Source organism: Kogia breviceps, chromosome 3 (assembly GCF_026419965.1).
Source record: "Kogia breviceps isolate mKogBre1 chromosome 3, mKogBre1 haplotype 1, whole genome shotgun sequence".
Lineage (NCBI taxonomy): Eukaryota > Metazoa > Chordata > Mammalia > Artiodactyla > Physeteridae > Kogia > Kogia breviceps.
This window is the reverse complement of record NC_081312.1, coordinates 86702034-86728130: the sequence shown is the minus strand read 5'-3', so window position 1 is coordinate 86728130 and position 26097 is coordinate 86702034. Positions and strand designations below refer to the sequence as shown.

Sequence of the window (26097 nt, the reverse complement as noted above, 5' to 3'; positions counted from 1 at the left end):
GTGGCATGGCAGGGCCTCATGATTTGGGGCCCTTTTTCGCGACCGAACTCCTCGGCGTGTGTAAATTCGTATCGTGACAAAGCATTTACGATTTTCTTCCGAAAAGACCAACCCTGGCGTCACAACCGTGCCTCTATAACCAAGGTAACTGCTGAGCTAGGAGGACACCAACTGTGCGCCAACCACTAGTCTCAGAAGCCCTACTTCTCTGCTCCAGACTGGCGGGTAGTTGCCGCTGTGGCCGGAACTACGAGGACCAGAATTCCCGCGCGCACGCGCGCTGCCATTGTGATGCTCCTTTCCCGGTAACTCGCCCTCTCAGGCAAACCTGAAGATAGCGGCAATTCTCCGGTGGGGGGTGGAGACACTTTGCCTGGCTCTCCGCCCCTTTTGCGATAGGCAATGGGATCAGCCAACCAAAGTGGCGGGCTTGGGACGCGCTCTCCATTCAGCACCCGTGGCGGAGAGGTGGGCGTGCGCACTGGCAGGGTAGGTGGGCTAGGCTGTGCCGGGTTGCGAAGGGGGAGAATAACGTCGGGTCGGGTCAGCGGGCGCTGCAGTAGTCGCCGCAGCGGCGATGGGAGCGGTGGGGACCAGGTGGCGGCGGCGGCGGCAGGAGGAGGAGCAGGGGCTGGCACAAGAGCAGCGGCTGGGGGCGGTGAGCAGCAGCAGTAACAGCAGCAGCCACCGTCGCCAGTAAACGCGGACGGTACCCGAGGGGACTACCCAGCCGGCCGGCCCTCGAAGCCGCGCTCGGGTCCCGCCGCACTGGGCGGCGGGGGATGGGCAGGCGGCGTTCGTCCCGCCTGCTGAGGGTTGACCTCTGCCGGTCCCGGCCCTGAGCTGGACCCGAGCCCTCCGCCCGAAATCCCTGCGTCCGCCACGGCCCAGGTAGGACACACCCCCCCGAGCCCCCAGGACGCCGCTGGGGGAGTCCCGCGCCCCGCCCTCCCTCAGTCCTGACCCCCTCCTCCGGCCGCACCCCTCGCCCAGTGACCGATCCTGGTGCGGAGGGGAGGGGTACCGGAGACTCCTCGGTCGCTACCCACGCCCTGGGCTTGTGCCAGACCCCGTCACTCCAAGTCGGAGGCTGCTTCTCCCCCGTTTTCCTGGAGGGTTGTGCCCCGTATCCCCAGAGGCTTTTGGTGTCTTCGCTGAACTTGGAGGGTCACAAAGCTTCGTTCTGTTTCTCTCTCTGTGGGTGACCCACATACCACTTGTATTCATGCTACTTTAGGTACCAGGACTGAACACAGATGATTCTCAGGATATACTGAGCGCTTCTTTCCCACCCCGCTTCCGCAAATCTAATAGAAGAGGGCATGGGACTATAGAATCTGTTTGTTGTGTAGTAACGACAGTGGAGGCCATGACTTAATGGTACTTAGGGTGCGAAGTAGACTTGAGGGATTTGCTAGTCATTTGCTTTGACTAAGATGATGTTGACACCCCGGGATGCTGTGGGAGGGACAAAAGACTCCACACGTATTTACTGTTAAATCAGAAGTAAATAATACATTGAGATGCCAGGATACTTTATCCACAGTGAACTTAATTTTGTTTCAGTCGTGGCTGCATTAGAGGTAAAAATGACATTGAGTTGTACTTTGCTTTAAATTAAAGTTGGTAGGTGGCAGCAATCCGGTATTAACTCTTCTTGTTGCTTTAGAAATTGTTATATGTTTGAACATTAAAGGGGGCAATTTTATAATAACCTGTGTATTATGTAAAGATATTTTGGTATTAAATAGAAATTAAGTTTTTTAATGCATGTATGAGGATCATAATATAATGAATGGGCACATGTACACACCCGGAGGATCCACTCAGTGTGTTTTGTTACAGTGTTTGGTTCTGAGCCATTAATAAAAGTTTCATTGGTTTCTAAATACTGATTTGCTAGGATAGACCATAAAGATGTATTTGCTGTTTCCTTTTGGCTAAATGGAATAGAGTAACGTTCATTTGAGGGGGAAGGGGTGATGGGAGATTGATTTTAAAGCTGAATGTTATTTTTTTAAAATGTAAATAAAGCAGTAATGATAACAAATATTACTTATATGACTAATCTTGAAGAATTCATCCTATGTGTAAAAATTTTTCAGATAATAAGTATGTGGACTTGGATGATGTATTGTGCTCTTTTGAAATTGTAAACGTACGGAAAGGACTCTCTAATTAGAAGCTTCTGTTTTCCTGTATGATACATTTTTATCAAGGCACTAAAGGGAATGTTTGAAGCATGGTTATAAAGGAAAGTCTTTCTAACACTTTTCCTTTATGATAGAATGTTAAAAAATGCTTTTTCTTCTGTTAGTTTTAGACACATAAAAGAAATTAAATTCCCTAGCTTCATTAATTTAATTTGTAATATTAAATTGAAATAAATTTGGTCTTCAGTAGTGGGCTGACTAAGAATGGTATATCTTGCTCATTATCTTGTACTACGGTTAATACATAATTTAGCGAATTCTTTATTGTACTGTGTATGACTTCAGATATTTGTGTCTTCTTTTGACTTTCTTTTAAATACTTATTATTTTAATGCCTCAGGAAATGTTCGTGACAGTAGGCTCATTTGCTTTAGCAAAATGAACTCACTTATGCAGGGCTTCAAATATCTCTAAATGTAGTGTTAGGAGTGAAGTTTGTATAGTGCAGGCAACTTTTGAGGGTATTTTACATTTTTAAAAAATGCACTAAAATGTGAGTTAGTGATTGTTGGTTTTTCATTGTAAACAAATATTACAGAGCTGAATATGCTATGATCATGGAATTTAACTTTGGTGGCAGTGGCAGGCAATTCTTTATCAGTTTTATAACTTAATGTATAGAAATGACAACTTAATTGCAATTCATGAGAGACTTTGAGCTGGAACCACGCAAATTTGATTCCTAATCCTCATAATAAATGTTTGTTGCCTGAAAAAAAAACCAAAAACCAAAAAACAGTATAAAACAAGAGAAAATATTTAGTGAGCATTATTGAACTAGTGACTTGTGAATTGATTAGCAAAATAAAATAGCCTTTAAGAACTAATGAGAATATAGCTTGCTTCCTTTTCCACTTAAAAAAAAAATCTCCGATAGAAAAATTATTTTATAGATATGTGGCATTCTTTACAGTTTGAGTGCATGTTACACAAAATTACTCTAGCCATGTATTCGTTTGCTATTTGGGGGGCTCTTAAGAAAGACTCAAAATATAGCTGGAGCTATGTCAGTTTATATGATTAGTAAAATAGTAGGACATCTTCAGTATTTATAGGTTTTGAAATACGAAATTAAACATTTGTACTGTTTTACTTCGTTGTCATTTTTTTATTACTCAGTATATTGTAAACAATAGTGATGATGGTGGTAGATTTTTTTCCCCTAGGCTTCAGTGGATAGAATCCTTCGTTTGAAAATACTTTTTTTTTTTAACAGTTTTTGTACTGTAAATACTCAGTGCTTTCAGTTTAAATATCATACTTCCATATTTGATAAAAGACCCTTTAAGTCTATATGAAAAAAGTTGGGTTTTTATAGCTGAATTTTTAACATAATTCCGACACATATTACTGTCCTCAATATCTTGTAATCCTTGGTTGTAAGTTTAAAATATAGATTGTGAGCTTCCCTGGTGGCGCAGTGGTTGAGAGTCCGCCTGCCGATGCAGGGGACACGGGTTCATGCCCCGGTCCGGGAAGATCCCACATGCCGCGGAGCGGCTGGGCCCGTGAGCCATGGCCGCTGAGCCTGCGCGTCCGGAGCCTGTGCTCCGCAACGGGAGAGGCCACAACAGTGAGAGGCCCGCGTACCGCAAAAAAATAAATAAAAAAAATAAATAAATAAATAAATAAAATATAGATTGAAATTATATTATTTATCTAACATCAATGTCAGTTTTGCCAGAAGTTTCATCTTTTAAACAGGTGATTTTTTAAGCAGACTTCTTGGTATATTTTCATTTATGTTATATGACTTTAAGTTAAGCATAATGATTCCTTGTGGTTATTATTTTATGTGTTCTTAATACTTAATTGAGTCTATAATACTTATCAACTTTTGTCAACATTCTGGATTTTTTTCTGTGATTTTTTTTTTTGACATTTGTGTATAAGATCCTTGATATTTTGGGATGTTTATAGCTGCTTTTTATTGTGTTAAGCAATTTACTTTCACTTCAATTAGAGTAGAGCTTCTCACGGTAAAAAAAATTAAGTGTTCTTTGAAAAGGACCTCAGTACTCTGTAAATGGCCTATATGGGAAAAGAATCTAAAAAAGAGTGGACATATATATAACTGATTCACTTTGCTGAACACCTGAAACTAACACAACATTGTAAATCAACTATACTCCAATAAAAATTTAAAAACAAAAAAAACCTGGCTTGTTGTAGTGTCTTCTGAAGAATGAGAGGTAATAGCTGCCTTTGGTAATGTCAAGATTTAACCTAACCATGTTTAAGAATCAATATTATATATTATATATATATTTTAGAGAATTTACATCTTTATTGAAAATAAAAATTAGTATTTTTAATATTTGCATTAGAAAACTTATTTGTCATTATGTCTGTTTTTGCTAAAATGATTTTATCTTTTTTTTTTGGTTTTTTGTGGTACGCGGGCCTCTCACGGTTGCGGCCTCTCCTGTTTTGGAGCACAGGCTCCGGACGCGTAGGCTCAGTGGCCATGGCTCACGGGCCTATTCGCTCCGCGGCATGTGGGATCTTCCTGGACTAGGGCACAAACCCGCGTCCTGTGCATAGGCAGGCGGACTCGCAACCACTGCGCCACCAGGGAAGCCCTATCATTATTTTTATACTTGGATTTTTTTTTTTTTTTTTTGGTCTTTCTGAAGTTCCAAGGCAATTATCTTTTTTAAAAAAATGATTTTGCATTGTTTCCCTGATCTTGTTCTAACCATGTGATCATCTCAATACTGTATTTTGCTAATATTGGTCTAACATTTAGTTTTCCATGTGTGCTGTGTGTTATGGATTAAGTTTGGGAAAAAACCCCTGCTTTTTTCCTTGATCTACTAAGTGCCTCGGTTTCTAAAATTTATCAGAAAAGGTTTTATCAACATTTTTCAATGACCAGTAATGCAGAGATGAGAGGAGGAAAATAGGAAAAAAAAAAAAGAATAACTAAAGAGAAAAATGTGAGCCTTGCTTCTCATGAAATTCGATTTGAAAAAATCATCTGGAAGCTAAATAGTATGGTAGATAGTAAGCTAGATTAGGACTTCATTTCTGAGGGACTTGTGTAGCACTTAAAAAATTCAACATGTCCAAGGCCAAAGTCAGTCCACTTTTAACTTCTGTAATTATATAAATGAAGGTGTCACTATTTAATCAGTCACCTAAATTCAAAAATCCCATTAATTTAATTTTTTTGGCTTCTTCTTTTCCCTGGTTCTACCTGCACAAAACCTCTCCTTTTCATTTCTACTGCTACCATCTTAACTTAGCGTCTCTGATCCTCATTATCTCTCCTTAGAACTACTGTAGTAGTCTCATTAAATATTTAAGTATCTACCATGTTACTGTGGTAGGGGTTAGAGAGTCAGGGGGAACAAGACAGAAATGATCTCACTTCTGAACTTTCAAAACGGTGGGAATAGAAAATTGTAGAACAAGGAATTACAAGTGTTCCAGGTATCATGAAGGGAAAATGCAGACGACCACATAAACGTATTAACTGACAGACCTAACAGTCCGGGGGATGGGTTCAGGGAGGCAGACTTTATCAACCACAGTTTATTCTACATACTCTACCAGTTTTGGAGGTTAGTGGATATGTTATAGCTGTAAGTAGTTAAAAAATTTAAAATAAATGTTTTAAAATAAAGATATTTAATAAAAATTAAATGTTCAGGGCCTCCCTGCTAGTGCAGTGGTTGGAAGTCCGCCTGCCGATGCAGGGGACACGGGTTCGTGCCCCAGTCTGGGAGGATCCAACATGCCACGGAGCGGCTGGGCCCATGAGCCATGGCCGCTGAGCCTGCGCTTCCGGAGCCTGTGCACTTTGGGTTCTCCCAGGCCTCAACTGCTTAAGTACTGACAGAATTCCTATGTTATATTTCATACTCTTTGAACCTCAGAAGTTAAGACTAGGCATTTCCAGTAGGAGGGTATGTATGTCTCTTTGTAGCCAGAGTCCAGCAGCTTATAGGTGAGTTATTAAATGTACAAGTAACTAGGATATAGTTTGAACATCTTTGTAAGTTTAAAAATATATAAATTCATTTGTAAATCAGAAAAAAATATCCCTTATCATATGTTGGCTCCTAATTTTTGGTTTATAAAATAAGGTTAGTATAGCCACAAAGCTCATGAATTAATAAATGCTTACTAGACAAATGAATAAAACTGTTAATTGTGCATCAAGGTGAGATCTGAATCTTTTCTCATCTCTACAATAACATATCATGGGTCCTTAGATTACTTAACCTCTCTTTGCTTCGGTTTTGATTTTTTTTTTTTTAATTTTTCTATTTTTAAAAAGGGAAGTTACTATATTTAAAATCCAATTACAATGAAGATTACTACAGAGAAGGTTCTTCATTGATTTTTTTTTCTTTGTCTTAGTTGGAGGATCATAGGCAATGCTTTGTTTGGTTGATATGGCTATAGTAGATTTTACCCAAGGAATTGTCTTGTTTACTGTTTTCCTTACAATCTTCTTTTTCTTTAATTTTAATTAACTAGTTTATTTTTGGCTATGTTGGGTCTTTGTTGCTGCACATGGGCTTTCTCTAGTTGCAGTGAGCAAGGGCTACTCTTCATTGTGGTGTGCGGGCTTCTCGTTGCGGTGGCTTCTCTTGCTGTGGAGCACGGGCTCTAGGCATGCGGGCTTCAGTAGTTGTGGCACACGGGCTCAGTAGTTTTGGCTTGTGGGCTCTAGAGCGCAGGCTCAGTATTTATGGCGCTTGGGCTTAGTTGCTCTGTGGCATGTGGGGTCTTCCTGGACCAGGGCTCGAACCTGTGTCCTCTGCATTGGCAGGTGGATTCTTAACCACTGTGCCACCAGGGAAGCCCTTTCCTTACAATCTTGCCATGTAAGTTACACTGTACTTTCTGTAAGGGAAGAATTTGTTTATGTGTTGTTAGTATCAGTAGCCAGGGAGAGGTGAACTAGGTTGTTTACACTTTTATTCTGTTGTAGGTAATTGTAACCATAACTGACTTGTAAAATTTCTCTTCACTTTTAATAGATATTTTACTTCCTTGAATATATTTATGAGCTCAGAGAGATTCCATGCTGCTGGAAGTATAATTTATCTCCTGTTAAAATTTAGAAGGAACAGTTTAAGTGTGAGTGGTGACTAAATTTTCTTTCTCTTTTGCTATCAACAAATAGGGTTATTTGTACATCTTCATCTCTTTTTACTAACCCTTTAGAGAGGCTCTTGCTAAAACCTGCAGGGTTAAAAAAAAATCTCATGGGGTTTATTCTATTCTTGACCCTTACTTCTGTTGTTTACATTAATGTTATTAGATATTTTGAAAAGCTTAACTGGTTTGTAGTCTTTGTAAACTTGTGTCTGCACCTCAGCTTGTTTTACCTTGAGACATAATTTAGTTTCTTGTAATGTGAAAAATGTATTATTTTGACTTTTGAGATATTTGATGCAGAGATAGCCACTCTGCATCTAACTATATTTTAATCTATTTTTGGAATATTAATCAGGAATCCTAAGTATTATCTACTTAACAGATCATGATGACTTTGAAAACATCTGATTTTTTGTTTTAATAGGGGATGTTCAGTGTGTTGATAGTTTTCATCAAATTTGGAAAAATTTCAGAAATTTTTTCTTCAGGTATTTTTTTTTTAAGCATGCAATCTCTTTGGGCCCAATAAATGTATCCAGAAATTAAAATATCTACTAAAAGTGGAGAGAAACTTTATATAAGATAGTATGGTTACAATAACCGACAACAAAATAAAAGTATAAACAAACTCTCTATTTACTCCTTCTGGGACTCCAGTTATATGTATGTTAGGCTTTTAAAAAATTTTTATTTATTTATTTATTTTTGGCTGTGTTGGGTCTTCATTGCTGCACGTGGGCTTTCTCTAGTTGCATCGAGCGGGGGCTACTCTCTGTTGCGGTGCCTGGGCTTCTCATTGTGGTGGCTTCTCTTGTTGCGGAGCACAGGCTCTAGCCATGTGGGCTTCAGTAGTTGTGGCTTGTGGGCTCTAGAGTGCAAGCTCAGGAGTTGTGGTGCACGGGCTTAGTTGCTCCGAGGCATGTGGGATCTTCCCGGACCAGGGCTTGAACCCATGTCCCCTGCATTGGCAGGCAGATTCTTAACCACTGCACCACGAGGGAAGTCCATGTTAGGCTTTTTGATGTTATTCCATTGCTCACTGACTCTGTGTGATTTCTGTCTTTTTCTGTGTATGTTTCATGTTGGATAATTCCTTTTTCTTTCTTTTTTAAAAAATATATTTATTTATTTATTTATTTGGCTGCGTTAGGTCTTGGTTGCAGCACGTGGGCTCTTCCTTGTGGCGCCTGGGCTCTAGAGTGTGCGGGCTCAGTAGTTGTGGTGCGCGGGGTTCTCTAGTTGTGGCATGCGGGCTCTAGAGTGCTCAGGCTTAGTTGCCCTGTGGCATGTGGGATTTTATTTCCCCGACAGGAATCAAACCTGCATCCCCTGCATTGGAAGGTGGATTCTTAACCACTGGACTACCAGGGAAGTCCTGGATAATTCCTTTTTCTGTATCTTTAACTTCACTAATCCTTTATTCCACAGTGGTTAATCTGGTGTTAATCCTATCTAGTGTATTTTTTAAATCTCAGGTATATACTTCTCTTGTCTAGAATTTCATTTAAAAAATATTTCCCATTTCTTTCCTCATGCTTAATGGTTTTCTGTATTTCCTTGAATATATTTATAATAGCTGTTTTAAAGTCCTTGTCTACCATTCTGTAATCTGCACCATTTCTAAGTCTGTTTTTATTGACTGATAATTTCTGCTTGTTTGTGTCCCTGCTAATTTCTGTTTGGATGCTCGACGTTGTGATTTTACACTGTCATGTGCTGGATATATTTTTTTTAATTCCTGTAAATATTATGGGGATTTGTTCTGGGATACAATTATTTGAAAATAGTTAGATGCATTCATGGCCTTGAATTTTTTTTTTTTTCACTCTGTTTGGTGATTATACAAAGTATTCACAGCCCTGTGTGAACATTAAGGATTGTTCCTGCCTGCCTCTTTCCAGTGGTTCTTTACCCTGGCCTTGATTACTTCTGTACACACATGCACTGATAAGTACTCTGCCTAAGTTTCAAGAGGAACCCTCTCTAGATATCCTGAGTTCTATCTTTGTACAGCTCTTCAGTGTTCTGCCCTGCCTTGGCCTCCTCAAAACTCTGAATTCTGTCTCTTCAACTCAGCCAGACTGCTGGGCTGTTCGGGTTCCTCATTCCTGCGCTGCAGCCTGGAAGCTCTCCAGTCAGTGAGCTGGGGGCAGTCTTAAGGCTTACCTCATTTATTTCCCTTCTCTCGTGGATACATGATCTGTGCTGCCTATTGTCTAGTTCTAGTGCCTAAAGTCCATTGTTTCATATATTTTGTCTATTTTTCCCATTTAAGGTGGGAGGCTAAATCTGGTCCCTGTTACTTCGGTGGTCAGAAGCCGAAGTGGTCTGGTGGGTATATTGAAATGTCAAACAAAGAGGAGTCATATTTCAAAGTTATGCTGTCATTAGAAATCTGTGTATTATCTTTATGCCCAAATAATAGCTTCAAAAATATTTTCCTTACTCTTAAGACACGTCATAAGCTCTTCTGATGATTAATTCTAGTACTGTTCCCATTGAAATTAAAATTGTAGGTAAAAATAATTTTCCTATTTTTCTGTTAAAGAGCAGAATCTTACATAAGCTATATATGACACTTATAAAACGCTGTTGTTACCTGTTTAGTGAATTATCTAGCTTCCCCCAAATGTAGCAGCCTGTCTAGATAATAGTAGTTGTAACTGGACTTCCTTTCCTCTTGCATTATATCCTCCCCTGCTCTGAAATCCCTCAGTGGCTCTTCCTTGTCTATTGAAATTGAATGAAGTCCATCCTCTTCCTAGCCTGATTTTTAAATTTATTTATTTATTTATTTTTGGCTGCATTGGATCTTCATTGCTCTGCCTGGGCTTTCTCTACCTATCGCGAGTGGGGGCTACTCTGGGCTACTCTTCGTTGCAGTGCGTGGGCTTCTTATTGCGGTGGCTTCTCTTGTGGAGCACGGGCTCTAGGCACGTGGGCTTCAGTAGTTGTGGCACGTGGGCTTAGTAGTTGTGGCGCATGGGCTTAGTTGCTCCGCAGCATGAGGGATCTTCCCTGACGAGGGCTCGAACCTTTGTCCCCTGCATTGGCAGGTGGATTCTTAACCACTGCACCATCAGGGAAGCCCCCTATCCTGATTTTTACAATCTGAACTCAGTTTACCTTTCAGGTTTATGTATTCTTTCTCCATGATCAGAACTCTTCCATTTAGACTAATGTATGCATTCATTTTCTCATGTACTTGTATGTTTTGCTCCTTTCCTCTTCTGTGCCTTTGCTTACATCTTCAGTTAGTTCTTGTCATTAAACAAACCACCCCGAAGTTCAGGAGCTAAAACAATAATTTATTAACTATTATGTGGGTTGGCAGTTTAGCTAGGCTCAGCTGAATGGTTCTTTTGGTCTTGTTTGGGCTCACTTATGTGAAGCAGTCACCTAGCTTGGGTTTCTTCACTATCTGGGTTCCAAAACCAGCAAAAGAGGGCAAGTCCAGTGCATAAGTGCTTTTCAACCTCTGGGTCGTGTTTGCTGATGTCCCATTGGTCAAAGCAAGTCATAGGGCCAACCTCAGTTTCCAGAATGGAGAAAGAAAATCTACCTTTCAATGGCAGATGCAGCAAGGTCACATTGTAAAGGGATGTGTATACAGACAGGAATGGGAGGAACTTTTGGCTATTTTGCAATCACCAAACTGCTATAGATGTTATCCAGCTCCTCTAAGAAATATCGTATGATCATCTTAGCCCATGTTAGTCTCTCCCAGTTCTGATTTGTCATATGCACTGGCCCTTGCAATTTGATGTTGATTAACTTATATATTTTACCTTTTATTTTATTTTGAATTTTTTATACAGCAGGTTCTTATTTATTTTGCCTTTTAAATCCAGAGAATTGCTATTAATTTCTGTTTTTGTATTATGTGTTCTACTTCAAAGAATAATTTGGAAATAATTGTTTAACTTCTTCCCTTGATTGTAAACTCATTGGGGGCAAAACTATGCATTATACTTCTTCCTACTCTTCTATGTATTTGTAACAATTTATTGAATGACTGTATGTTAAATTTAAAAGTCAGCTCTCAACTATTTACTTGAGGACTACTTCTTTTCATTCAGCTGTCTAGGAGGTTAAAGATGTTTCATTCATTCTTCCATTCATTAAACATTTATTGAATGATTGTTCTGTGGTAGATATTATGCTAGGTACTGAGAATACAAAGATGAGTAGAATTCTGCTCTTGATCTCAAGAAATTTATAGTCTTTTAGGAAGACATTGTAAATTGTTTTAGAAGATATGTCTTAGAAGACATGTAATTGTGCATGTGCTTCTAAGCCTCTTTCTTTACTCTGAACCCAGATTTCTTCTTCATGCTCAACTCACAGGTTACCTGGCTTTTCACCATTGTATAGATGGAACAGTCTTCTGCTATCTGTCATACTGCTAGATAGTTGTTGCCTATCTAGTTTGTGTCTGGCTTTCCCTACTCTGGTTTATATGGCCATTATCTGTTACTGTTCTTTTTATAAGAGACATTAATTATAGATACAGTTTAAATTTATGTATTTTTTAAATTTTATTTTTGGCTGTGTTGGGTCTTCGTTGTTGCATGCGGGCTTTCTCTAGTTATGGCAAGTGGGGGCTACTCTTTGTTGAGGTGCACAGGCTTCTGGTTGTGGTGGCTTCTCTTGTTGCAGAACACGTGCTCTAGGCGCTCGGGCTTCAGTAGTTGCAGAGCACAGGCTCAGTAGTTGCGGTGCATGGGCTCAGTAGACGTGGCTCGCAGGCTCTAGAGCGCAGGCTCAGTAGTTGTAGCACACGGGCTCAGTAGACGTGGCTCGTGGGCTCTAGAGCGCAGGCTCAGTAGTTGTGGCGCATGGGCTTAGTTGCTCTATGGCGTGTGGGATCTTCCCGGACCAAGGATTGAATCCGTGTCCCCTGCATTGGTAGTTGGTTTCTTACCCACTGTGCCACCAGGGAAACCCCCTGTACAGTTTAAAGAATAATTATAAGGCCAAGTGGTCAAAAATAGAACACTACCAGCATCTCAGAAGCCCTTTCCTTATCTCCTTTTCTTACCCCAAAGGAATTCATTCTTGTGCTTTTTATGAAAAATCATGTCCTTGTTTTTTCTTTATAGACTTACTACCTATACTTGCATCCCTATTTAACTTAGTTTAGTTTTGCTTAATTTTGAACTTTATATAGAAGGACTTATGTTGTAAGTATACTTTTATCTTGCTTGATTTTTTTCAATGTCTATCATGAGATTTAGTCATATAATTCAGAGTAGCAGTAGTTTGATTTTCTTTTTAGCATATTTTTTTTTGTGGCAGATATAATAATGGTCCCCCCAAAGATACTCACTTTCTAATCCCTGAAACTTCTGAATATGTTACCTTATAGGCAGAATGGACTTTGCAGGTGTGATTAACTTAAAGCTCTGAGTTGGGAAGATTATCCTCGATTTTCCAGGTGGGTTTAGTGTACTCACAAGGGTCCTGTAAGAGGGAGGCATATATACTTTGTCAGAGAGAAGTAAGGAGATGTGATGATGGAAGCAGAGGTCAGAGAGATTTGAAGATGCTAACTACACTACTCCAGCTTTGAAGGTGGAGGATGGGGCGATGAGCCAAAGAATGAGGGTAACTTCTAGAAGTTGGAAAAGGCAAGGAAGAGGATTCTCCTCTAGAGCCTCCAGAAGGAGCATAGCCTTGCTGATACCTTGGTTTTAGCCCCAGTGGAAGCCTGGACTTCTGATCTCCAGAACTGTAAGACTATACATTTATGTTGTTTTGCTGCTAAGTTTGTGGTAATTTGTTACGTCAGCAGTAGGAAGCAAGTACATTTTTTCACTGTATGAATATATTATAATTTATCCATTTTTCTCTTGCTGGACATTTGGGTTGTTTCCAGTTTTTGGCATTTATGGACATTGTGACTGAAAATTCTTGTACATATTTCCTGGTGCACGTGAGAGAAGAGTGTCTTTAGGATATACCTAGGAAAAGGGCTGCTGGGTCACAGTACGTGCATATTTTCACCTTTACTTTATAATACAGAACTATTTTCCAAAGTACATTCCTACTAGCAGTGTGTGAGAGTCTTTATTTTTTATGTTTAAATAATTTCTTTTTTTATATTCACTATGACAGTGCTTCCATTTTTTATGTAGGTGGGTACTCAAAATTTGCTTCAAGTGAAAGCACGTTTGGGAACTAATTTATACTTTTTCCAACCTAGAAATAGTAGGTTTATTTTTATTCCCTTTTTGGTCAACTAATTTTTATGTTAACTTTAAGAGCAAAATTATAACAATGCAAATGCTGTAATTTAATTTGTAATCATAGTTGTAGAGTAAGAATTTCTCTTGCTGACAAAAACATTTTTATATGAATTTGATAAGTGATAGTTGCATACTAGGTTTAAATTCTAGTTTTCCATGCAAATATGATTATTTTCTTTCATCAACATTCAAGCAGTTCAGGGACTGTTTTGGATAACATTATGTTTGTGAATGTGACTATTTCTTCTTCTGTTGGCTAAGAAGCATGCAAAATAATGTAGTAAGTAATGATTACCATTTATTGGGCACAGTCAGTGTAGCAGGCACTGTGATGAGTAAGCACTTTACATATATCATGTATTATCACTTTTAATCCTTAAATAACCACAGTTGTTCTCTCCTATAGTTGAGGAAATTGAGGCATAGAGAAGTTAAGTAGTGGGTCCTAGGTTATACAGCCAGGATTTGAATCTAGGTAGTCTGGTCTCCCCCTCCCCGCACAGCCTGTGGGATCTTTGTTCTCTGACCAGGGATTGAACCTGGCCTCTTGGCAGTGAGAGCTCGGAGTCCTAACCACTTGACCTCCAGGGAATTCCCCAGATAGTCTGGTCTTAATCTCTATTCTGTGAGGTCCCTGTAGCTAAAAGACAATAAACACACTGCAATGTTATTAATTTCTCAGACAATACTCTTGTAGGGAGTTATCTTCATTAAGTGTGGTTTGTTCTGGTTTATGTTTTTGGAAATCTTATGTTAGTACAGTTTTTATCCATTTGCCTTTGTACCTTATCACTTTTATTTTCATTCTCCTTTTAGTTCTCCTTTTTCCTCTCATCTTTCTGTTATACTCGTATATGTGAACCTGTATGACTTATAAATTACATACAGTTTGTCTCATTTTCATCTGGTTAGTTAAATTACTTCACCAAATATCTATTGATTAACTGCAAAGTTCATAATTTTTGATTATGGCGGAGAATATAGTGATTATGATATGGTCTTTGTCATCCCCTAGTTTGTAATCTAGGGGATTGTCAATATTTACTTATTAATTTGTTGGCTACTTTTCTTCTCAATCTTTTTCTACCAAGCAAATGTTTCAAATGATTTTTCACCACATGGTATTTTACAAGTTGAATCTCCATTTAGTATGTTCTGTCTGTATTTTGATCATCTTTGGGTCTGTTTTGGCAACACCTCCAGATTTAGCATCACTGTCTGAATTCATTATCATGCTGTTTACTTTCTATTTTAGGTCATTGAGGATATTGCCAAGGAGGAATTATTTAGATTCTCTCTTGCAGTATCTCATTTTCTTGCACCAAGGTTATTTTAAAGCTATTAGTTTACTGAAAAAATGAATCCCAAACAGTTATTTGACAGCATTGATACTGCAGCCAGATTACATTAATTTTTTCAGATATAATTCGTGATGTGGAATCAAAAAGAACCTGTGGATCATGTACAACTTTGAGAAACAATTGTTTTACACCAATGAAGCCTGGTGTGTTAGTTATCTATGGCCGCATAACAAATTACACCTAACTTACTGTTTTAAAACAACAGCATTATTTCACAGAGTCTGTGGGTCAGGAATTTGTGTGTGACTCACCTGGATACTCTGTTTCAAGATCAGTTGGAGACTGCAATTAAGGTAGGCGGTAGTCATCAAAAGGCACAACTGAGGGCTTCCCTGGTGGCGCAGTTGTTGAGAGTCCGCCTGCCGATGCAGGGGACGCGGGTTCGTGCCCCGGTCCGGGATGATCCCACATGCCGCGGAGCGGCTGGGCCCGGGAGCCGTGGCCGCTGAGCCTGCGCGTCCGGAGCCTGCGCTCCGCAGCGGGAGAGGCCACAGCAGTGAAAGGCCCGCGTACCGGAAAAAAAAAAAAAAAAAAAAGGCACAACTGAGGAAGGATCTGTTTCCAAGCTTACTCCAGTGGTTGTTGGCATGATTCCATTCCTTGTGGGTGGTTGGACTGAGGGCTGTTGGTACCTTTTGTAAGTGGAATCATATGCTAGCAGAGGTTGTCCTAGCACATGGGTCTTTCCTTGGGGCAACATGACAGCTTTCCTCATCAGAGCAAGCAAGTAGGAAGAGCCAGAGAGAGACAATGAGCAAGGTAGATGTCACAGTCTTTTATATCTGGGAAGTGATATCCTGTCACTTTTGCGGTATTCTGTTCATTAGAGTCAAGTCATTGGATCCACCCACACTAAAGGGGAAGGGATCAATAACATGAGATAGGGATTATTGGGAGCCATTTACCTTGGTAGCTTACAGGATTCTGGGCTTTTCCCTTAGGGTTCAATTTCTAATTGGAACAGGTGTATTATTAGCTTTATATCAGTATCTTGAAGGACTCTATCCAGGATACTACTTTGTTCCATGATCTTTCTACTGGTAATTTAAAGTGAGATATGCTGAAAATTATTTGGTAATTATATTTCTGAGGGGTACCTAGTAGTGTTATTTAAAATAGAAACATTTTTTGTGGTAAAATTCACATTCGATTTTCCATTTTAACTATTTTTAAGTGTACAATTCAGTGGCATTAAGTATATTAACATTGTTCTGCAACCATCACCACAATTCATCTCCAGAACTTTTTCATCTTCCCAAAAATGAAACTCTGTACCCACACTAAATCCCTATTACCTCCTCCTTGCAGCCCGTGGCAACCACTAGACAGAAACTACCTTCTGTCTCTATGAATTTGACTAATCTAGCTACCTATTATAAATGGAATCATATATTTGACCTTTTGTGATTGGCTTTTTTCACTTAACATAGGTCTTCAAGGTTCATTCATGTTGTAGCATGTGTGAGAATTTCCTTCCTTTTTAAAATTGAATAATATTCCATTGTATATATGTGCTACATTTTTGTTTATCCATTTGTCTGTCATTTGGGATGGACACTTGAGTGCTTCTGCTTCTTGGCTCTTATGAATAATTCAGCCATGAACACTGGTGTACAAATACCTTTTTGAGTCCCTCCTTTGAATTTTTTGGAGTATATACTCAAAGGTGGAATTGCATGATTATATCATTCTATGTTTAATTTTTTTGAGGAACCTCCAGTACTGTTTTCTACAGTGGCTGCACCATTTCACATTTCCTCATTCCTCATTTCCATCAGCAATGCACAGGGGTTCCACTTTCTCCACATTTTTGCCAACACTTATTTTCATGTTTTTTGATAGTTATTCTAAATGGGTTGTAAAGTGGTTTGATTTGCATTTTCCTAGTTAATTAATGATGTTAAGCATCTTTCCATGCTTATGAACCTTTATATATTTTCTTTGGAGAAATGTCTATTCAGGTCTTTTGCCCTTTTTAAAAATTGGGTTGTTTGTTATTTTGTGGTTGAGTTGTAGGATTTCTTTATATATTCTAAATGTTAACCCCTTATCAGATATATTATTTGCAGATATTTTCTCCCATTCCATAGATTGCCTTTTTACTCTTTTTTTTTTTTTTTTTTTCTTGGATGAGGGCCTCTCACTGTTGTGGCCTCTCCCGTTGTGGAGTGCAGGCTCCGGGCGCGCAGGCTCAGCGGCCATGGCTCATCTTCCTGGACCAGGGCACGAACCCGTGTCCCCTGCATCGGCAGGCGGATTCTCAACCACTGCGCCACCAGGGAAGCCTGCCTTTTTACTCTTTTGATGGACACTTCATCAAAATTATTTGTTTTTAATTTTGATGAACTCAGTTTATCTGTTTTTTTCTTTTCTTTTGGTGTCATATCCAAGAAACCATTGCCAAATCCAATGTCATGAAGCTTTTTCCCTATGTATGTTCTAAGAGTTTTGTAGTTTTGGATCTTACATTTAGTTCTTTGATCCATTTTCAGTAACTTTTGTATACGGTATAAAGTAAGGGTCCAGCTTCATTCTTTAGCATGTGGATATCCAGTTTATCCAGTGCCATTTGTTGAAAAGATTGTTCTTTCCCCATTGAATGGTTTTGGCACCCTTCTCTAAAAATTTTTAGACCATATATGTGAGGCTTAAAAATTATAACTTTTAAAAATAGTGTTTTTCTACTTATTGTAAAAATACGTGTTTGCTATAGTAAATTTACAGAAGAGGAATCTATGCCAAGAAAATAATCATACTATATAGGAATAACCATAGTTCATAGTTGGGAAATATGAGTTCAGGCTTTTTTTTTAAAATTAATTTATTTTTGGCTGTGTTGGGTCTTCATTGCTGTGCACGGGCTTTCTCTAGTTGCGGTGAGCGGGGTCTACTCCTCGTTGCGGTGCGTGGGCTTCTCATTGTCGTGGCTTCTCTTGTTGTGGAGCATGGGCTCTAGGCGCTCAGGCTTCAGTAGTTGTGGCACGTGGGCTCAGTAGTTGTGGCTTGCAGGCTCTAGAGCTCTGGCTCAGTAGTTGTGATGCACGGGCTTAGTTGCTCCGCGGTGTGTGGGATCTTCCCAGACCAGGTCTCGAACCCGTGTCCCCTGCATTGGCAGGCGGATTCTTCACCGCTGCACCACCAGGGAAGTCCCTATATGTATACTTTTTTAAAAAATAGAAGTGAGATCATATATATTGTTTTATAAGTCACTTAAAATATAAAGAATATTTTTTCATGTTTAATGGTCTTTACAAGTTGCATTTTAAATTTAATTTTCATTTTTAATCAGAGTTAAATATGCACATAATTTTAAAAGTTGAATGATTCTATACACTTCTTTATAGAAAAGAAGAGTCTCCTGGCCTCCGCACTCTGCCCTTTTTGCTGATTCTTCTGGTATTTACCTCCATATCTCAAATGAACATGCTTGTATTGCTGCTGATTAATTTTTAAATTTTAGTCATTATTTATTGGCTTTCCACTATGGAAGATGAGGATTTAGCTTTTTCACAGCCTATCTCATTCCTACTGCAGTTAGGTCCTCCAATTTTCCATTAATATTATAGTTTAATTTTGGTTAGGGCAATATTCAGAATTTAAGTTATTATGACTCTGTAAATGCTTTTGACATCTAAGTCATGAAATTTATATCTATATAGGTATAGATACAGATATATAGTATGAGTAACTTTTCTACACTAGTTTTTCCTTTTCCTGGAGGTAATAATTGTATTGTGTTTTTCTTTGATTAATTTTCTAACCTAATTCAGTTCCAAACCAGTTGCACAACTCTTCTCTTACTGCATTTAGGTTCAAGTGGATATTCTACCAATAGCATTACCTATGAGAAATCTCTCCTGGAGTACCTATTGTCCTAAAGGCTAGGGACCATGATTTATTTATCTTAGTATTCCCACAGTTTTTGGCACGGTACTCATCAAATGTTTGTTTATTGAAAGAATGATTGGTAAAAGTTCAGATTGTAGAATATTTAAAAATTTACCCAAATAACTTTATATATAATAAATCAGGATTATTAATAGACTGATTCAAATATAGATTTGTATAATATAATTTAGCCATTCTCAAACTCTCTGGTCTCAGGACCTGTTATCAATCTTAAAATTTATTGAGGACCCTAAAGAGTTGTTTGTTTTATCATGGATTTATAGCTAATGATATTTCCTGTATTAAAATTAAAACATGTTTTATTTATTCTAAAATAATAAAGCTGGGCTTCCCTAGTGGCGCAGTGGTTAAGAATTCACCTGCCATTTCAGGGGGCATGGGTTCGAGCCCTGGTCCGGGAAGATCCCACATGCAGCTAAGCCCATGCGCTTTACAACTACTGAGCCTGTGCTCTAGAGCCCACGAGCCACAACTACTGAGCCTATGTGCCACAACTACTGAAGCCTGTGCACCTAGAGCCTGTGCTCCGCAACAAGAGAAGCCACCGTAACGAAAAGCTTGCGCACTGCAAGGAAGAGTAGCCCCCGCTCACCACAACTAGAGAAAGCCTGCGCGCAGCAACGAAGACCCAATGCAGCCATAAATAAATAAATAAATAAATAATACTATTTTCCAAAACAGAAAAACAGATGGTGAAGTGAGAGGCGTTGTTTTACATTTTTTCAAGTCTCTTTAATGTCTGGCACCATAGAAGACAGCCGGATTCTCATACTTATGTTTTCAGTTTGTTGTAATATATTGCTTTGGTTGAAGCATATGAAGAGAATATGGCCTTATTCAGATACACTTTTGGAAAAGGGAGGAATATTTTTCCATCTTCTCAGATAATTGTGGATTTTCTTTTTATCAATTAATTTTATTTATTAAAAAAATTAACATGGTAAATGACTCTTGGGTTCTACAGTTCTATGAGTTCTAGCACGTGTGTAGATTCATGTAACCTTCACTATAATCATAATAATAATCATAATAGTTCATAATAGTATTCATAAGTATTCATAGTAGCTCTGAAGTCCCCCAAAACTCCTTCATACTATCCCTTTATAATCATACCTTCATCCCACCTCTAACTCTTCGCAACCACTCTTTTGCTCTAGTCTTATCCTTTTGAGAATGTCATATAATCATACAGTATGTAACTTTTGGAGACCGGCAAGTGATGTCAAACATCTTTCCATGTATTTATCTGCAATCAGTATAACCTCTTTGGTGAAGTGTCTTTGTCTTTTGCCCAGTTTTAAATTTGTTTTCTTACAGTTGAATTTTAAGTGTTCTCTGTATATCTTGATACAAGCCGTTGGTTGGATATTATGATTTGCAAACATTTTCTTCCATTATGTAGCTTGTCTTTTCATTTTCTTAACAGTGTCTTTCACAGAGTAAAAGTTTTCAATTTTGGTGAAGTTCAGTTTATCAGTTTTTTTTTTCTTGTATAAAATGTGCTTTAGGTATCATGTCCAAAATCCTTTGCACAAAGATTTGCTCACCAGTTTATTTTTAAATGTTTTGTATTCTGCGTTTAGATCTGTGATGCATTGTGAGTTAAGTTTTGTATATAAGGTTTGAGGTTTAGATTGAGGTTCATTTTTTTACATACAGATGTACAGTTGTTCCAGCACTTTGTTGGAAATTGTCTCTTCTATGTTGAATGGCCTTTGCGTCTTTGTCAAATATCACTTGGCCTAGAATAGGCAAAGCTATAGAGACAGAAAATGGACTAGTGGTTGCCAGGGACCAGGGAAAGGAGGGAATAAAGAGTGACAGCTAATAAGTGTGTTTCTTTTTTGGATGGTGAAAAAGTTCTGGAATTGGATAGTGGTGGTGAATACACAACCTTGTGAATATACTACAAACCACTGAATTGTATACTATAAAATGATGGTAAAAAATAAAATAAAATAAAAATAAAATGATGGTATGTGGATTATATTTACATTTTTAAAAAGCTAAAAATTTAATTGGCCATATTTGTGTGGATCTATTTATGGACTCTATTTCATTTATCTGTAATATGACTAATAAGCCTTTGCCAATAGCACAATGGCTTGATTACTGTCACTATATAGTAGTAAGTCTTAAAATCATGTAGTGTGATTCCTCCAACTGTATTACTGTTTTTCAAAACTGTTTTGGGTATTTTGGTTCCTTTGCCCTTTCACATAAATTTTAGAATCAGCTTGTCTATTTACTGCCTTTTGCTTGAATTTCATTTGGAATGTTGTTAAATCTGTTGATCAGTTTGAGCAGCTTTTTTTTTATATGCCCTTTATCAGGTTGAGAAAATTCCCTTCTACTCTTAGTTTGCTGAGAGTTTATATCATGAATGACTGTTGAATTTTGTCAAGTGCTTCTCCTGCATCAAATGATAGATCATGTGGTTTTCTTTTTTAGACTGTTAATCTGATGAATTTTATGAATTGATTTTTGAATATTGAACCAGTCTTGCTTCCCCAGGTAAACCACAGGGCATTGAAGTGTTATTATTCTTTTTATGTATTGCTGGATTTAATTTGCTAATATTTTGTTGAGAAGTTTTGTATCTGTGTTCATATGTTCATGAGGAAGATTGGTTTTTCTTGTATTGTCTTTTGCTGCTTTTAAAAAATCATTTATTTTTATAAAATCTCCACACTAGGTATTACTTTTTTCCCCTCCAGCTTTATGACTGTTTTGATATCAGGCTAGTGCTGGCCTCATAAAATGAGTTGGGAAGTATTTCCTACCCTTCTATTTCTGGAAGAGATTGTATAGATTGTTTTATTTGTTTATTTTATTAAATGTTTGGTAGAATTTGCCAGTGGAAAAAACTGTATTTTGTGGGAAGGTTTTTTAAAAAAAATATTTATTTTTATTTATTATCATTTTTATTTTTGGCTACGTTGGGTCTAAATTGCTGCATGTGGGCTTTCTCTAGTTGCGGCGAGCAGGTGTTACTGTTCGTTGCGGTGCGCGGACTTATTGCAGTGGCTTCTCTTGTTGTGGAGCGCGGGCTCTAGGCACGCAGGCTTCAGTAGTTGTGGTAGATCTGCTCCGTAGTTGTGGCTCGTGGGCTCTAGAGCACAGCCTCAGTAGTTGTGGCGCTTGGACTTAGTTGCTCCGCGGCATGTGGGATCTTCCCAGACCAGGGCTTGAACCCATCTCCCCTGCATTGGCAGGCGGATTCTTAACCACTGCACCACCCAGGGAAGCCCCTGTGGGAAGGTTTTAAACTATGGGTTCAATTTTTTTAACAGGACAGTTCAGCCTTTTCCTTTCATCTTGGGTGAATTGTTGGGTTTGCAATTTTTGAGAAATTGGTCCATTGTTGTCCAGTTTATGTGTACAGTGTTGATCATAATATTATCTTTATACTTTTAATGTCTGTGGAGTCTATAGTGATAATTCCTGTTTCATTCCTAATCTTGCTAATTTGTGTATTTTCTTTTTTTCTTTTGCCAATTTTCCTAGAAGCTTGTGATTTTATTGATCTTTACAAAAAACCCAACTTTAGGTTTCATTGCTTTTTCTCTATTATTTTTCTAGTTTTAATTTCATTGATTTCTCCCCCTATTTCTTTCATTTTGCTTTTTTTTAAAGTGGAAGCTTAGATGATTAATTTGAGACTTTTTCTTATTTTTAAATAGAAGTTTTTTTATTATATACTACTTTATTTTTCAATGAAGGTAAAATTTACATTAATACAGAATTAACCATTTTAAAGTGCAAAATTCAGTGGCATTTAGTATATGCACAGTATTGTACAACCAACACATTTGTCAAGTTCCAAAACATTTTCATCACTCCAAACCACTAGTGGCAACCGCCAGTCTGTTTTCTGTCTCTCTGGATTACCTATGCTGGATATTTTATACAAAGAGTATCATACAAAATGTGACCTTTTGTGTAGAGCTTATTTCACTTAGCATAATTTTTTGACCTTCACTCACATTGTAGAATGTATCACTACTTCAGTCCCTTATAGGATTGAATAATATTCCACTGTATGTATAAACCATGATTTGTTTATCCATTCTTCCATAGATGGATACTTGGGTTGTTTCCACCTTTTGGCTGTTGTGAATAATGCTGCTAAGACGTGCATATACATGTATTTGTTTGAGTCCCTGTTTTCAATTTGTTTGGGTCTATTCCTAGAGGTGGAATCACTGGATTATATTAATACAATAATTCTATGCTTAACTTTTTGAGGAACCACCAAACTTTTCCACAGTGGCTGAACCATTTTACATTCCCACCAGCAATGAATGAGGATTCCAGTTTCTCTACATCTTCTCCAACACTTGTTATTTTCCTTTATTTAATTTTTTTTTGTTACAGCCATCCTAATAGATATGTAAATACACGTTTTTAATGTTATAGTTTTTCCTTTGACCAGTGCTTTAGCTGCATCCCACCAAATTTTATTTGTTGTATTTTAATTTTTGTTCAATTAAAGTATTTTGTAATTTGCCTAAAGACTTTCTCTTTAATCTATGGGTTATTTAGAATAGTCATTGCCAAACTTTTTTTTTTTTTTGGCTGCACCGTGTGGCCTCTGGGATCTTTGTTCTCAATCAGGGATCGAACCCGTGACACCTACATTGGGAGTGCGGAGTCTTAACCCCTGTACCACCAGGGAGGTCCCACCAAACTTTTTTTTTTTTTTTTTTTTTTTTGTGTTACGCGGGCCTCTCACTGTTGTGGCCTCTCCCGTTGCAGAGCAAAGGCTCTGGACGCGCAGGCTCAGCGGCCATGGCTCATGGGCCTAGCCGCCCCGCGGCATGTGGGATCTTCCCAGACCCGGGCATGAATCCGTGTCCCCTGCATCAGCTGGCGGACTCTCAACCACTACGCCACCAGGGAAGCCCTCAAACTTTTTTTAAAAAGTCCAAATAGTAAATATGATAGGCCTGAGTCCATACTCAGTTGTAGTTACTTAACTCTGCCCTAGTAGTACAAAAGCAGCCATAGACAACACATAAATGAATGGACATGGCGTTGTGCCTATAAAATTTTATTTACAAAAAACAGGCACCCAGCTTTGATGTTTTTGTTTAATTTCCAAATGTTTGTAGAGTTTTCTGTTATCTTGCTGCTATTGATTTTTAGCTTAGTATCATTAGGATCAGAGAATATACTATGTATGATTTTATTTAAGTTTGTTAAGGTTTTTTTTGTGACCTAGGATATGACGTGTCTCTCGTGGTTCCATGAGAGACATGGAAAGAATGTGTGTTCTGCTTTTGTTGGAGTGTTCTATATATGTGTATTAGTTTCAGTTGGTTGAAAGTTGCTTTCTGATTTAGTTCTCTTACATCAACTGAGTGTCCTACAATTCAGTTCAATTCTGACACTAACTGCTTGGTGTTAGAGAAGTCCTTGCAGGCTAAGGGGCTCAGTTCCACAAGACTGCCCCTGCTTCAGACTCTAACCTGAAGTATACCCTATAGTCCTGGGTATCCTCAAGCCACTCATACTTTGCCTGGCTGGCCATGAATTTGGGGTTTCTGGGTTCAATAATATGCTAGAACAACTCACAGAACTCATGAAAGTGCTGTAGTTATGATTACCATTTTATTATAAAGGATAACAATGAACAGCCAGATGAACAGGTATATAGGGCAAGTTTGTAAGGAGTCCAAGCACAAGAACTTCTATCCTTGTGGAATCAGGGATTCCACCACCCTCTCAGTACATCAATATTTTCACCAACCAGGAAGCTCCCTGAGCCTTGTTGTTCAGAGTTTTTAATATCAAGATTTTTTTACGTAGACATGTGTGATAAAATCATTGGCCCTGTAATTGAGCTCACATTTCCAGCCCCACTATCCCTGGGGGTTAGAGATTGGGAGGTTGGGCTGAAAGTTAAAACCCTCTAATCACATGTTTGGTGTTTCTGGTGACCAGCCCCCATCTGAATTGATCTAGGAGTCCCGCCAGGAGTCACTTCATCAGCATAACAGACATTCCCATCACTCAGGAAATGCCAGGCTCTGTCAGGAGCTGGAGATAAAGATTTATAGACCAAATATAAAGACCCTATATATTTTTTATTATACCATAGTAGTGTTGTTCAGTTCTGTATTCTTTTTTTTTTTTTGCGGTACGTGGGCCTCTCACTGTTGTGGCCTCTCCCGTTGCGGAGCACAGGCTCCAGACGCGCAGGGTCAGCGGCCATGGCTCACGGGCCCAGCCACTCCGCGGCATGTGGGATCTTCCCGGACTGGGGCACGAACCTGTATCCCCTGCATCGGCAGGTGGACTCTCAACCACTGTGCCACCAGGGAAGCCCCCAGTTCTATATTCTTGCTGATATTTTTGTTTACTTATTTCTTTGAGACAGGAGTGATGAAGTCTCCAATTATAATTATGGATTTGTCTATTTCTCCTTTCAGCTTGTTAATTTTGCTTTCATGTATTTTGATGCTCTTTTTTAGATGCATATACATTTATAGTTTCTTTGTAAATTGGCCCTCTGTGATTATGTGATGTCTCTCCTTATCTCTGGGAAGTCTAAATTATCTGATATTAATACAAACAGTCCTGACTTTAACAATGGTTCAACTTACAATTTTTCAACTTTACACTGGTGTGAAAGTGATATGGATTGAGTAGAAACCGATCATGAGGGATACACTTAGAACCATTCTGTTGTAACCCATACATCCATTCTGTTTTTCACTTTCACTAAAGCATTCAATAAATTACATGAAATATTCAACACTTTGTTGTAAAATACATTATTTTGCCAAACTATAGGTTAATGTAAGTGTTCTGAGCACATTTAAGGTAGACTAGGCTAAGCTATGATGTTTGGTACATTAAGTGTTTTTTTAAAATTATTTTAATAAATAGGTTTTTTTCTATTTTTTTTTATACAGCAGGTTGTTATTAGTCATCTTTTACACACATCAGTGTATACATGTCAATCGCAATCGCCCAATTCATCACACACACCCCACCCCCCGCCGTGGCTTTCCCCCCTTTGTGTCCATACGTTTGTTCTCTACATCTGTGTCTCAGTTTCTGCCCTGCAAACTGATTCATCTGTACCGTTTTTTAGGTTCCACATATATGCATTAATATACGGTATTTGTTTTTCTCTTTCTGACTTACTTCACTCTGTATGACAGTCTCTAGATCCATCCACTTCTCAACAAATGACCCAATTTCGTTCCTTTTTATGGCTGAGTAATATTCCATTGTATATAT

The 26097-nt window shown here is 38.5% G+C and overlaps 1 protein-coding gene across 4 annotated transcripts in view; it reads left to right on the top strand.

The window, feature by feature from the left end:
- The first annotated feature begins 431 nt into the window (after positions 1-431).
- The window catches only part of TTBK2 (tau tubulin kinase 2), a 166633-nt gene continuing 140967 nt past the window's right edge, over positions 432-26097 (top strand). Inside the window, exon 1 of one of the 4 annotated variants that reach the window (XM_067029086.1) lies at positions 432-489. The gene's annotated coding sequence lies outside the window, so the exon portion shown is untranslated. Of the gene's footprint in view, positions 892-26097 lie in introns of all 4 variants that reach the window. The other 3 variants (XM_059059477.2, XM_067029089.1, XM_067029088.1) reach the window with 3 other exon arrangements.